The sequence below is a fragment of the Heptranchias perlo genome, chromosome 4 (genome assembly GCF_035084215.1).
Source record: "Heptranchias perlo isolate sHepPer1 chromosome 4, sHepPer1.hap1, whole genome shotgun sequence".
NCBI classification, from domain to species: Eukaryota; Metazoa; Chordata; class Chondrichthyes; order Hexanchiformes; family Hexanchidae; genus Heptranchias; species Heptranchias perlo.
In genome coordinates, this window is record NC_090328.1 from 9,112,609 (window position 1) to 9,127,151 (window position 14,543).

Genomic DNA, 14,543 nt, shown 5'->3' on the forward strand with positions numbered 1-14,543 from the left:
TTGAATTCTAAGATTTCTTTCCCCTTGTTCTAGATTTCCCAACTGGAATGACGAGACGTTCCCCAGATACCCTGTCAATTTTCTTCATCATTTGAAAAACCTCGATCAGGTCTTGTCCCAGCCTCCTCATCTCCAGAGAATCACATAGAATCATACAGCTCAGAAACAGGTCATTCGGCCCAACAGGTCGATGCCGGTGTTTAAGCTCCACATGAGCCTACTTCACCCTACTTCATTTAACCCGAACATGTTCTTCTATTCCTTTCTCCCTCATGTACTCATCCAGCTTCCCCTTAAACACATCTATGCTATTCGCCTCAATTACTCTATGTGGGATCGAGTTCCACATTCTCACCACTCTATGACTAAAGTTTCTCCTGAATTCCTTATTGGATTTATTAGTGTCTACCTTATATATTTTTTTATTCGTTCATATGATGTGGGCATCGCTGGCAAGGCCAGCATTTATTGCCCATCCCTAATTGCCCTTGAGAAGGTTCTCCCACACTGCTGTTAGGTAGGGAGTTCCAGGATTTTGACCCAGCAACGATGAAGGAACGGCGATATATTTCCAAGTCGGGATGATGTGTGACTTGGATAGTCACGTGTTCCACTCCATTTACGTGCAGGTGGTGTTCCCATGTGCCTGCTGCCCTTGTCCTTCTAGGTGGTAGAGGTTGCTGGTTTGGGAGGTGCTGTCGAAGAAGCCTTGGCGAGTTGCTGCAGTGCATCCTGTAAATGGCACGCAGTCAGCCACGGTGCGCCGGTGGTGAAGGGAGTGAATGTTTAGCGTGGTGGATGGGGTGCCAATCAAGCAGGCTGCTTTGTCCTGGATGGTGTCGAGCTTCTTGAGTGTTGTTGGAGCTGCACTCATCCAGGCAAGTGGAGAGTATTCCATCACACTCCTGACTTGTGCCTTGTAGATGGTGGAAAGGCTTGGGGAGTCAGGAGGTGAGTCACTCGCCACAGAATACCCAGCCTCTGACCTGCTCTCATAGCCACAGTATTTATGTGGCTGGTCCAGTTAAGTTTCTGGTCAATGGTGACCCCCAGGATGTTGATGGTGGGGCATTCGGCAATGGTAATGCCGTTGAATGTCAAGGGGAGGTAGTTAGACTCTCCCTTGTTGGAGATGATCATTGCCTGGCATTTCTCTGGCGCGAATGTTACTTGTCACTTATCAGTCCCAAGCCTGGATGTTGTCCAGGTCTTGCTGCATGCAGGCTCGGACTGCTTCATTATCTGAGGGATTGCGAATGGAACTGAACACTGTGCAATCATCAGCGAACATTCTCATTTCTGACTTTATGATGGAGGGAAGGTCATTGATGAAGCAGCTGAAGATGGTTGGGCCTAGGACACTGCCTTGAGGAACTCCTGCAGCAATGTCCTGGGGCTGTGATGATTGGCCTCCAACAACCATCTTCCTTTGTGCTAGGTATGACTCCAGCCACTGGAGAGTTTACCCCCTGATTCCCATTGACTTCAATTTTACTAGGGCTCCTTGATGCCACACTCGGTCAAATGCTGCCTTGATGTCAAGGGCAGTCACTCTCACCTCACCTCTGGAATTCAGCTCTTTTGTCCATGTTTGGACCAAGGCTGTAATGAGGTCTGGAGCCGAGTGGTCCTGTCATAACCCAAACTGAGCATCGGTGAGCAGGTTATTGGTGAGTAAGTGCCACTTGATAGCATTGTCGACAACACCTTCCATCACTTTGCTGATGATTGAGAGTAGATTGATGGGGCGGTAATTGGCTGGATTGGATTTGTCCTGCTTTTTGTGGACAGGACATACCTGGGCAATTTTCCACATTGTCGGGCAGATGCCAGTGTTGTAGCTGTACTGGCACAGAGGCTAGAGGCTGCTAGTTCTGGAGCACAAGTCTTCAGCACTACAGCTGGGATGTTGTCGGGGCCCATAGCCTTTGCTGTATCCAGTGCACTCAACCGTTTCTTGATATCACGTGGAGTGAATCGAATTGGCTGAAGACTGGCTTCTGTGATGGTGGGGATATCGGGAGGAGGCCGAGATGGATCATCCACTCGGCACTTCTGGCTGAAGATGGTTGCAAACACTTCAGCCTTGTCTTTTGCAATCACATGCTGGACTCTGCCATCATTGAGGATGGGGATGTTTACAGAGCCTCCTCCTCCCGTTAGTTGTTTAATTGTCCACCACCATTCATGACTGGATGTGGCAGGACTGCAGAGCTTTGATCTGATCCGTTGGTTGTGGAATCGCTTAGCTCTGTCTATAGCATGTTGCTTCTGCTGTTTAGCATGCATGTTGTCCTGAGTTGTAGCTTCAGTGGTTTGGCACCTCATTTTTAGGTACGCCTGGTGCTGCTCCTGGCATGCTCTTCTACACTCCTCATTGAACCAGGGTTGATCCCCTGGCTTGTTGGTAATGGTAGAGTGAGGAATATGCCGGGCCATGAGGTTACAGATTGTGCTGGAATACAATTCTGCTGCTGCTGATGATCCACAGCGCCTCATGGATGCCCAGTTTTGAGCTGCTGGATCTGTTCTGATTCCATCCCATTTAGCACGGTGGTAGTGCCACACAACACGTTGGATGGTGTCCTCAGTGTGAAGACGGGACTTCATCTCCACAATAACTGTGCGGTAGTCACTCCTACCAATACTGTCATGGACAGATGCATCTGCGACAGGTAGATTGGTGAGGACGAGGTCAAGTCGGTATTTCCCTCGTGTTGGTTCGCTCACCACCTGCTGTCGGCCCAGTCTGGCAGCTATGTCCTTTAGGACTCGGCCAGTTCGGTCAGTAGTGGTGCTACCGAGCCACTCTTGGTGATGGACATTGAAGTCCCCCACCCAGAGTACATTCTGTGCCCTTGCGACCCTCAGTGCTTCCTCCAAGTGGTGCTCAACATGGAGGAGGACTGATTCATCAGCTGAGGGAGGACGGTCGGTGGTAATCAGTCGGTTTCCTTGCTCATGTTTGATCTGATGCCATGAGATTTCATGGACTCCGGTGTCAATGTTGAGGACTCCCAGGGCCACTCCTATTCTTATGGCTCCTAGTTTAGGACTCCCCACAATTAGAAACAGCTTCTCTACATCTACCCTATCAAACCCCTTCATAATTTTGAAGACCTCAATCAGGTCACCTCTCTGTCTTCTCTTTCCTTGCAAAAAGTGTCCCAGCCTGCTCGATCTTTCCTGAAAGTGTTACCCTCTCAGTTCTGATATCATCCTTGTTAATCATTTTTGCACTTTCTCAAGTGCTTCTGTCAGCTTTTTGTAACATGGGGACCAGAACTGTGCACAGTAATACGAAGAAAGAAAGAAGTTGCATTTCTATCGCACCCTTCCACGATCTCAGGACATCCCAAAGCGCTTTACAATTAATGAAGTGTAGTCGCTGTTGTAATTTGCACACAGCAAGGTCCCACAAACAGCCCTGTGACAATAACCAGCTAATCTGTTTCAGTGATGTTGGTTGAGGGATAAATATTTGCCTGGACATTGGGGAAAACTCCTCTGCTCTTCTTCGACATCGTGCCATGGGATCTTTTACATCCATCTGAGAGGGCAGATGGGGCCTCAGTACTGCACTGAACTGTCTTCAAAGATTATGTGCTCAAGTCTCTGGAGTGGGATTTGAACCAATGACCTTCTGACTCAGAGGCAAGAGTGCTACCGACTAAGCCAAGGGTGATACATCACACATATAATGTTCATTTAATGAGAACCAACTGTGGCTGAATTAAACACTGCGTGAAAAAAACAGCTGCTCTGATGAAGGAAGGAACAATTTGTCACCTACTGCATAGCGTGCATCATCTTTCCCAAATGATGGCCCTTGTAACCTGAATTATGGGACAATGATGAGAACAAGCCATGAAAAGAAATATGAAACAAATGCCTGTTTGCAATTAATACTGAGGTGATTATACTTCACATACCTTCAACTATCTGCTGAAATGAATATTTTCATTCCAGTGAATGGGAAATGAACCAGAACAGATAAGAAAAGTAAGCATAGGGGAACATCTAGGCAACAGTGATCATAACATAATTAGGTTTAAGATAAAGATTGAGAAGGACATAAGTGATAAATTGGTAAAAAGTTGATTTTCAGGGGATGAGAATGGAAACAGGGAAAATATACAGGAAAAATTTACTGATAAACAAAGAAATAGAACAGCAGTGGGAAACATTTAAAACGGTGATCATAGGAACATAGGAACAGGAGTAGGCCATTCAGCCCCTCATGCCTGCTCCGCCATTTGATAAGATCATAGAGTCATAGAGTCATAGAGTCATACAGCACGGATAGAGGCCCTTCGGCCCATCGTGTCCGCGCCGGCCATCAGCCCTGTCTACTCTAATCCCATATTCCAGCATTTGGTCCGTAGCCTTGTATGCTATGGCATTTCAAGTGCTCATCCAAATGCTTCTTGAATGTTGTGAGGGTTCCTGCCTCCACAACCCTTTCAGGCAGTGAGTTCCAGACTCCAACCACCCTCTGGGTGAAAAAGTTCTTTCTCAAATCCCCTCTAAACCTCCCGCCTTTTACCTTGAATCTATGTCCCCTTGTTATAGAACCCTCAACGAAGGGAAAAAGCTCCTTAGTATCCATCCTATCCGTGGAGTTAGATCACAGATCATGGCTGATCTGTGATCTAACTCCATATACCTGCCTTTGGCCCATATCCCTTAATACCTTTGATTGCCAAAAAGCTATCTATCTCACATTTAAATTTAGCAATTGAGCTCGTATCAATTGCCGTTTGCGGAAGAGAGTTCCAAACTTCTACCACCCTTTGTGTGTAGAAATGTTTTCTAATCTCGCTCCTGAAAGGTCTGGCTCTAATTTTTAGACTGAGCCCCCTACTCCTAGAATCCCCAACCAGCGGAAATAGTTTCTCTCTATCCACCCTATCTGTTCCCCTTAATATCTTATAAACTTCGATCAGATCACCCCTTAACCTTCGAAACTCCAGAGAATACAACCCCAATTTGTATAATCTCTCCTCGTAACTTAACCCTTGAAGTCCGGGTATCATTCTAGTAAACCTACGCTGCACTCCCTCCAAGGCCAATATGTCCTTCCGAAGGTGCGGTGCCCAGAACTGCTCACAGTACTCCAGGTGCGGTCTAACCAGGGTTTTGTTTAGCTGCAGCATAACTTCTGCCCCCTTGTACTCTAGTCCTCTAGATATAAAGGCCAGCATTCCATTAGCCTTATTGATTATTTTCTGCACCTGTTCATGACACTTCAATGATCTATGTACCTGAACCCCTAAGTCCCTTTGGACATCCACAGTTTTTAAACTTTTTACCATTTAGAAAGTACCCTGTTCTATCCTTTTTTTGATCCAAAGTGGATGACCTCACATTTGTCTACATTGAATTCCATTTGCCACAGTTTTGCCCATTCACCTAATCTATAATATCGCTTTGTAATTTTATGTTTTCATCTACAATGTTTACAATGCCACCAATCTTTGTGTCATCGGCAAACTTAGATATGAGACTTTCTATGCCTTCATCTAAGTCGTTAATAAATATTGTGAATAATTGAGGTCCCAAGACAGATCCCTGTGGGACTCCACCAGTCACATCCTGCCAATGTGAGTACCTTCCCATTATCCCTACTCTCTGTCGCCTTTTGCTCAGCCAACATCCTAACCAAGTCCGTACTTTTCCCTCGATTCCATGGACTTCTATCTTAGCTAACAGTCTCTTATGTGGGACCTTAACAAATGCCTTCTGGAAGGCCATATAAATAACATCCATTGACATTCCCCTGTCCACTACTTTAGTCACCTCTTCAAAAAATTCAATCTGGTTTGTCAGGCACGACCTACCTTTCACAAATGCATGCTGGATCTCTCTGATTAACTGAAAATTCTCGAGGTGTTCAGTCACCCTATCCTTAATTATAGACTCCAGCATTTTCCCCGCAACAGATGTTAGGCTAACTGGTCTATAATTCCCCGGTTTCCCTCTCTCTCCTTTCTTAAAAAGCGGAGTGACATGTGCAAGTTTCCAATCTAGAGGGACAGTTCCTGAATCTAGAGAACTTTGAAAGATTATAGTTAGGGCATCTGCAATGTGCTCACCTACTTATTTTAAAACCCTGGGATGGAAACCATCTGGTCCTGGGGATTTGTCACTCTTTAGTGCTATTATTTTCTTCAATACTGTTGCTTTACTTATGTTAATTTTATCGAGTCCCTGTCCCCGATTCAATATTAGTTTTCTTGGGATTTCCGGCATGCTATCCTCTTTTTCTACTGTAAATACTTACGCAAAGTAATTGTTCAACATGTCCGCCATTTCCCCATTGTCAATGACAATATCCCCATTTTCAGTTTTTAAGGGGCCAACATTGCTCCTGACCACCCTTTTTTTCCTAATGTAACTGTAAAAGTTCTTTGTATTGGTTTTGATATCCCTTGCAAGTTTCTTTTCATACTCTCTTTTTGTAGCTCTTACTATCTGTTTTGTGACCCTTTGTTGATCTTTGTATCTTTCCCATTCGCCAGGATCTGTGCCATTTTTCACCTTTTTGCATGCCCTTTCCTTATGTCTAATACTGTCCCTTACCTCTTTAGTTGTCCATGGCTGTTTTTTTTGGCAAGGAGAGTTCTTGCCCCTCAGGGGTATAAACCGATTCTGTATCACGTTAAATGTTTATTTAAACATTTCCCACTGAACTTCAGTCGTTTTACCCATTAACAGATTTGCCCAGTTTACTGTGGACAGTCTCTGTCTCATCCCATTGAAGTCGGCCTTACCCAAGTCTAGAATCTTAGCAGCTGATTCACATTTTTCCTTTTCAAACACTACATTGAACTTGATCATGTTATGATCGCTATTGGATAGATGTTCGTGTACAGTTAAGCCGTTAACTAAATCTGGTTCATTACTCATTATTAAATCTAGTATGGCTTGCCTCCTTGTTGCCTCTAGGACATACTGCTGTAGAAAACTATCCCGGACACACTCAAGAAACTCACTACCTTTCTGACAGTTGCTAGTCTGCTTTTTTCAATCTATGTGAAGGTTAAAGTCCCCCATTAAGACCACTATGCCTTTCTTACATGCTTGTCTAATCTCTGCATTTATACAATCTAGCACTTCAGAGCTGCTGCTGGGGGTCCTATACACAATTCCCACTATAGTCTTGGATCCTTTCCTATTTCTCAATTCAACCCATAAGGTCTCTGTTGGCTGCTTACCTCTCGTTATATCCCCCTTTATCATTGAAGTGATTTCATCTCTAATCATTAAGGCTACTCCTCCCCCTCTTCCATTTTCCCTGTCTCTCCTGTCGACCTTATAACCCGGTATATTTAGTTCCCAATCCTGACCATCCTGCAGCCATGTCTCAGTAATAGCTATCATGCCATACCCTCCAATTTGAATTTGAACCTGTAGTTTATTTAATTTATTCTTATACTCCGTGGATTTGGATCAATAGAGTCCAGGAGAAATATATCCCACTAAAAAGCAAGAACAAGCTCGCCAGTCATGATACACCATGGATGAATAAAGAAATAAGGGAAAAATTGAAACTAAAGAAAAAGGCATTTACTAAGTACATAGACAACTAAGGAAAGGTTAGGAAAGAAGTTAAAAAAACAATTCGGAAGGCAAAGAGAAACTACAAAATTAAATTATCAAGGAAAATAAACTGAAATAATTACGTATTCTATAGACACATAAATAACAAAAGAAAAACAGGATAGGGATAGGGTCACTAAGGGATACACACGATAAATTCACAGGTAAACACAGTGAAATGGCGGAAATATTAAATAATTACTTTGCCTCAGTATTTACCAGAGAGTATTTACCACAAGGTGGGTATGACATCAGAAGAAGAGATCAAAAAAGATATAAAGACATTTAAGATGGAAAGCAGGGAGATAAATGATAAACTAACCAAATTTGGAGAGGATAAAACGCCTGGTCCGGATGGATTGCATCCTCGCATATTAAAAGCATTTAGGGAAGAGATAGCAGAGGCACTATTACATATATATAAAAATTCATTAGGAATAGTGCCAGAGGACTGGTGGACAGCAAATGTGGTTCCTATATTTAAAAAGGGAGATCGAACCAGTCCAGGGAACTATAGACCAGTTAGCTTAACGCAGTGATAGGAAAGATAATGGAATCTTTACTCAAAGATGTAATAGAAAAACATACAGAAACTGAAAATATAGTAAAGAATAGAGGGAAGGTCATGCTTGACTGACCTCATTGAATTCTTTGAAGAAGTAACAAAAAAGGTTGACAAGGGTAATGTAGTAGATGAAATATACTTGGATTTTTAAAAGTACCACATAGTAGACTCATGAATAAGGTCAGAGCATGTGGAGTCAGGACAAGTAGCAAAATGGATAGCAAACTGGCTACAAAACAGAAAACAGAGAGTAGGGATTAAAGGTAGTTACTCACACTAGCAAAAGGTGGGAAGTGGTGTTCCACAGGGATCGGTGCTGGGATCACTGTTGTTCACCATTCACATTAATGATTTGGACTCAGGAATTGGAAATACAATTTCAAAATTTGTGAACGAGACCAAATTGGGGGGTATAGTTATTACTGAGGACTGCGATTAAATACAGGAAGACATTAATAAACTTGCAGAATGGGCGTGTCATTGGCAAATTAATTTCAATATAGATAAGTGTGAGGTATTAGATTTTGGTAGGAAGAATAAGGGGACCACATATACTGATTGGATAATAAGAGTCTAAATGGGGTAGAGGAGCAGAGGGATCTGGAGTTGCAGATACACAAATCACTAAAAGTAGTGACGCAGGTTAATAAGGCCATTAAAAAAGCAAACCAAGCACTGGGGTTCATTTCTAGAGGGATAGAATTGAAAAGCAGAGAAGTTATGTTAAACTCATATAGACCTTGGTTAGACCACACTTGGAGTACTGTGAACAGTTCTGGTCTCCATATTATAAAAAGGATATAGAGGCACCGGAGAAGGTGCAAAAAAGATTTACTAGGATGATACCAGAACTGAGAGGTTATACCTAGCAGGAAAGATTGAACAGGCTGGGGCTCTTTTCTCTAGAAAAGAGAAGACTGAGGGGTGACCTGATAAAGACCTTTAAGATTATGAAAGGATTTGATAGGCTAGACATAGAGATGTTGCCACTTGCAGGGGAGACCAGAACTAGGGGCCATAAATTTAAGATAGTCACTAATAAATCTAACGGGGAATTCAGGAGAAACTTTTTTACCCAGAGAGTGGTTAGAATGTGGAACTCACCATCACAAGGAGTATTTGAGGTGACTAGCATAGATGCATTTGAGGGGAAGCTAGATAAACACATGAGGGAGAAAGGTAGGGGAGTCTATAACGAGGGGGCATAGATTTAAGGTGAGAGGGGAGAGATACAAAAGGGTCCAGAGGGGCAATTTTTTCACTCAAAGGGTTGGTGAGTGTCTGGAACGAGCTGCCAGAGGCAGTAGTAGAGGCGGGTACAATTTTGTCTTTTAAAAAGCATTTGGACAGTTACATGGGTAAGATGGGTATAGAGGGATATGGGCCAAGTGCAGGCAATTGGGACTAGCTTAGTGGTATAAACTGGGCGACATGGACATGTTGGGCCGAAGGGCCTGTTTCCATGTTGTAAACTTCTATGATTCTATGATTTGTTGATGGGGTGAGATGAAGTAGGGAGGGAGGAGGCTCATGTGGAGCATAAACACCGGCACAGACCTGTTGGTTCGAATGGCCTGTTTCTGTGCTGGAAATTCGATGTAACTGTGAACAACAGACTATGAAAAATATTCTCGTGGATGCTTGCACCGGTGAAGATGAACTTTGCTGGAGAATTAGCATTTTTGGTCTTGTTCCAGCAATGGTACTTAGGACTCATGTGGTGTCATGACACACTGGTCCATGAAATGTATCGTAAATCTCAGCCTCACCAAAGGCGTGCTGCTTTGCAGTCCTGTTGATTGCTTTTGAATACTAACAAAATAATATCCTGTGGCTGATATCAGAATGGAATGCTTAATTTTCCAATTTTTCATTGAGTAATTGCATTTTCAAAGCAAATAAAGCGTTAGCGTCAGCATGGGGCTTAGGACATCCATTATTGAATCGAAATTAAAACTTATGAAAACATTAATATCCAACCAATTGTCATGTGGGAACTAAAGAACATGGATCTTAAGGAACAAAGCCGTCCCCTTTTACATAGGTCACCTCACCCACCCATCATCTCATTAAATCCCTCAATCCCTTCTCCCTCCAAAAACCGCACTTGTGGCAAAACATAGGATCATAGGAATTGCTAGTCGGAAAAAAAGACCAAGGCCCATCTGGTTCGCCTTCTAATCCTCCTGATAGCCGCATGATACAACGATAATGGAGTTGTTGACTAATCACAGCAATCAATCTCTATCAATTAGTCTACAACAGACCCAGACTTGAGGCGAGGAAAACCCCCAGTGATGGAGAGCTTTGGGAACCATGGTTACAAAGTCACCCGAAAATAATGTGGGCAATTTTCATCTTGCTGCCGCTCTGCTTGCGCTTAAAAATGGGTTGTAGCGGAACCAAAATCAAGCAGTAGATACTCGCGCAGGCACGCCGCTGTATTGACATCTGATCTGATGGTTGGGCGGACCTGCCCCCGTTGGAAAGAGGCGGGACGCTCATACACATATGCACATAGAAGTCAAGTGAGGCAATTAAGAACCCAACGCCATTTTTGTTCCTGCACCCCATGATTATTCATTCTTGGGATGTGGGCGTCGCTGGCAAGACCGGCATTTATCGCCCATCCCCTACTTGCCCTTGAGAGGGCGATGGAGGGCCGCCGCCTTCTCCTTCAACCGCTGCACTCTACATGTTTGTAACGGTTTGATGCAGCCGAGCGGCTTGCTAGGCCACTTCTTAAACCCTGAAGAATGACTTCAAATGGCTTGGGACAGGAAATCCAGATGATCCCAGGGCTCAACAGGTGCAATGCTGCTCTTGATTAGCATGCGGGCGAGAGTGGGGGCAGAAAAATCGCCCTTCAAATGCGTTAGCAGCACAACCCTTGTCAAAGGACTGAAAAGGAAGTAACGGTAAATAGAGGAATTCAAAAATTAACCTTATTGGGTCCTTGTTAATGTCTGTGAAATTATTCCTAAAGTGTACATAGAATTACATAGAATGTACAGGACTTAAACAGGCCATTCAGCCCAAAAGGTCCATGCCGGTGTTTATGCTCCACACAAGCCTCCTCCCACCCTACTTCATCTAATCCTATCTGTATATCCTTCTATTCCTTTCTCCCTCGTGTGTTTATCTCGTTTCCCCTTAAATGCATCTATGCTAGTCGCCTCAACTAATCCTTGTGGTAGCGAGTTCCACATTCTCATCACTCCCTGAGTAAAGACATTTTTCCTGAATTCCCCATTGGATTTATTAGTGACTATTTTATATTTATGGCCCCTAGTTCTGGTCTTCCCTGCAAGTGGAAACATCTTCTCTACGTCTGCCCTAGCAAACCCTTTCATAATCGTAAAGACCTCCATCACATCACCCCTCAGTCTTCTCTTTTCTAGAGAAATTGCCCCAGCCTGTTCAATCTTTCCTGATAGGTATGACCTCTCAGTTCTGGTATCATCCTAGTAAATCTTTTTTGCACCTTCTCCAGTGCTTCTATATCCTTTTTATAACATAGAGACCAAAACTGTTCACAGTACTCCAAGTGTGGTCTAACCAAGGTTCTATAAAAGTTTAACATAACTTCTCTGCTTTTCAATTCTATCCATCTTGAAATGAACCCCAATGCTTGGTTTGCTTTTTTTATGGCCTTATTAACCTACGTTGCTACTTTTAGTGATTTGTGTATCTGCAACTCCAGATCCCTCTGCTCCTCTACTCCATTTAGACTCTTGGATAAAGCAGTATGTGGCCCCCTTATTTTTCCTACCAAAATGTAATACCTCACATTTATCTATATTGAAATTCATTTGCCAATTACATGCCCATTCTGCAAGTTTATTAATGTCTTCCTGTGTTTTGTAGCAGTCCTCCTCACTATTAACTATACCCTACAATTTATATCATGCGCAAATTTTGAAGTTGTACTTCCAATTCCCGAGTCCAAACCGTTTATATAAATGGAGAACAATGGTGGTCCCAGCACCGATAATTGTGGAATACCATTTCCCACCTTTTGCCAGTCTGAGTAACTACCTTTAACACCTAACACCCGTAAATCTGCAAAAATTTTATACCAGTGTGGTGGATCCTCCACTATTTCATAGAATTATAAAATCATAGAATGATACAACATAGAAAGAGGTAATTCGGCCCATCATGCCTGTGCTGGCTCTTTAAAAGAACTATCCACAGAAACACAGAAAATAGGGGCAGGAGTAGGCCATTCGGCCCTTCGAGCCTGCTCCGCCATTCAACATGATCATGGCTGATCCACTATCTCAATACCATATTCCCGCTCTCTCCCCATACCCCTTGATGCCTTTTGTGTCTAGAAATCTATCTAGCTCCTTCTTAAATATATTCAGTGACTTGGCCTCCACAGCCATCTGTGGTAGAGAATTCCACAGGTTCACCACCCTCTGAGTGAAGAAATTTCTCCTCATCTCAGTCCTAAATGTCCTACCCGGTATCCTGAGACTGTGACCCCTCGTTCTGGACCCCACAGCCAGGGGAAACATGGGGCTCTATTTTAGCACCCGCTATCGGGTGCGTTCCTGGCAGGGGGGCTCCAAAAATCGGGGAATCCCGGAGCGGGTCGGGAGCCTGGCTCCAACCCGCCCACTTCCGGGTTCCCCACAGACGTGCTGACGTGCGCGCGCAGCCCCCGCATGTGGGACTCCTGCAGGCAATTAAAGCCGGTGGGGTGCCACTTGAGAGTATTTATTGTGCTATTTCAGGTCGTTAACAGAGTTAAGGGAGTATGTCGGGAGGGGTGGGATTTTAGAAACAACTGGGACTGTTTCCCGTACTGGGGGAAACACTCCCAGTTGAAATGGACGTGTTGCAGCTATCAGCCTGTGGCAGCTGCAAAGGTCCATTTGACAGGTGGGTGGGGGAGACCCTCACTCATTGCAGGAGGCCACTCTGTCACTTGGGACAAAGTGTGGCCTCCACCACCCTCCTCCTGACAATCAAATTCACCAACTTGCACACTACCTTGCGGACCCCCTCAGATGTCCATCTTCCGGATGGGGGCTGCCGTAGCTGCAGTCATGACCTCCTCTGTGGGCGAACAGCATCACCAACCTCGCCGGCCAAGCCGTCCACCTCTGACACGTGGAGCTCCACAACACAGTGCTGTGATACATCCACCTGCACAGCAGGAGGGAGGGCAACCGCAGAGAGAGACGCGTCGCAGAGGGCACTACCCTCGCCACAGGGTCTACAGACCGAGGCTCAGCTTCCTGGACCTCTCTGAGCAGCAGTGCACACGGAGGCTCAGAGTCACTCGACATGTAGTCGTGGATATCTGCAGCCTCCTTCATGCCGAGCTGCTCAAAGTCACTGTCGCTGTCAAAGTCACCACTGCCCTCAGCAACTTCTCCTCCGCATCCTTCCAGGGTGCCACCGGGGACATCGCCGACGTCTCAGTCGTCTGCACAAAAGAGCCCTGCAAATACACCGACACCACTCTGCAGTGACACAATGGGTGGCATCAGTTGTGGGTCTTCATTGTGATCCTCAGGAAAGGGCATTATTGCACAAACCAGACAAGATTCGCAAAGACATGGCAGTAGTGGTGACAATATAATATGTTATGTGAGTTGATCAGAAATTCAATATAAGTAAAAACCATGACAAGCCCTCAAACATCCTTGTGCATCCCCTTCATGCTCACAACATGTTTGCCTTACGCTTCCTACTGCACATATGTGATGCATGCCCTGTGGCTGCAGCACAGGTAGTGGCCGGTTGAGTGAGGCTGACTGTGAAAGAGATGCACGAGAGGGTGAGTATGAGATAGAGCCATGAGATTGTATGAGGATTGGGTTGAGTGGTAGTGGCGGGATGAGTACTGGCGAGGTGAGTAAGTGCAGGTAAGATGAGGATGAGGTTTGAGTGGGTGTGAGGGGTGATGTGACAGAGTAGTGTTGGCAGTGCAGAAGGAGATGTGGGGTGGGGGCGGTGATGTGGCAGACGGAGTGTAGGGGAATGAGTAAGTGTACTCACTTCGGCTGACCTACTTAGGTCATTGAAGCGCCTCCTGCACTGTATGCAGGTGCGCGATATATTGGTGGTGCAGGTGACCTCCTCTGCCAACTCGAGCCAGGCCTTCCTGGTGGCAGAGGCAGGCCGCTTCCTCCCGCCCGCCGGGGGGAAGATCTCTGTCCTCCCCCTCCTCCTCACCCCATCTAATGATACCTGGAGTGAGGCATCATTAACCTGGGAGCAGCCTTCCCCCTGGGCTGCTCCATGCTGTAATTTTTCCGATTTGTTGCAGCATCTGTCAGTGGAGGACTGCCCCTTTAAATAGAGCTCCTCCAGCGGACAGACCTTACTGCGCATGCGCAGTCCGCCCGACACGCAGATC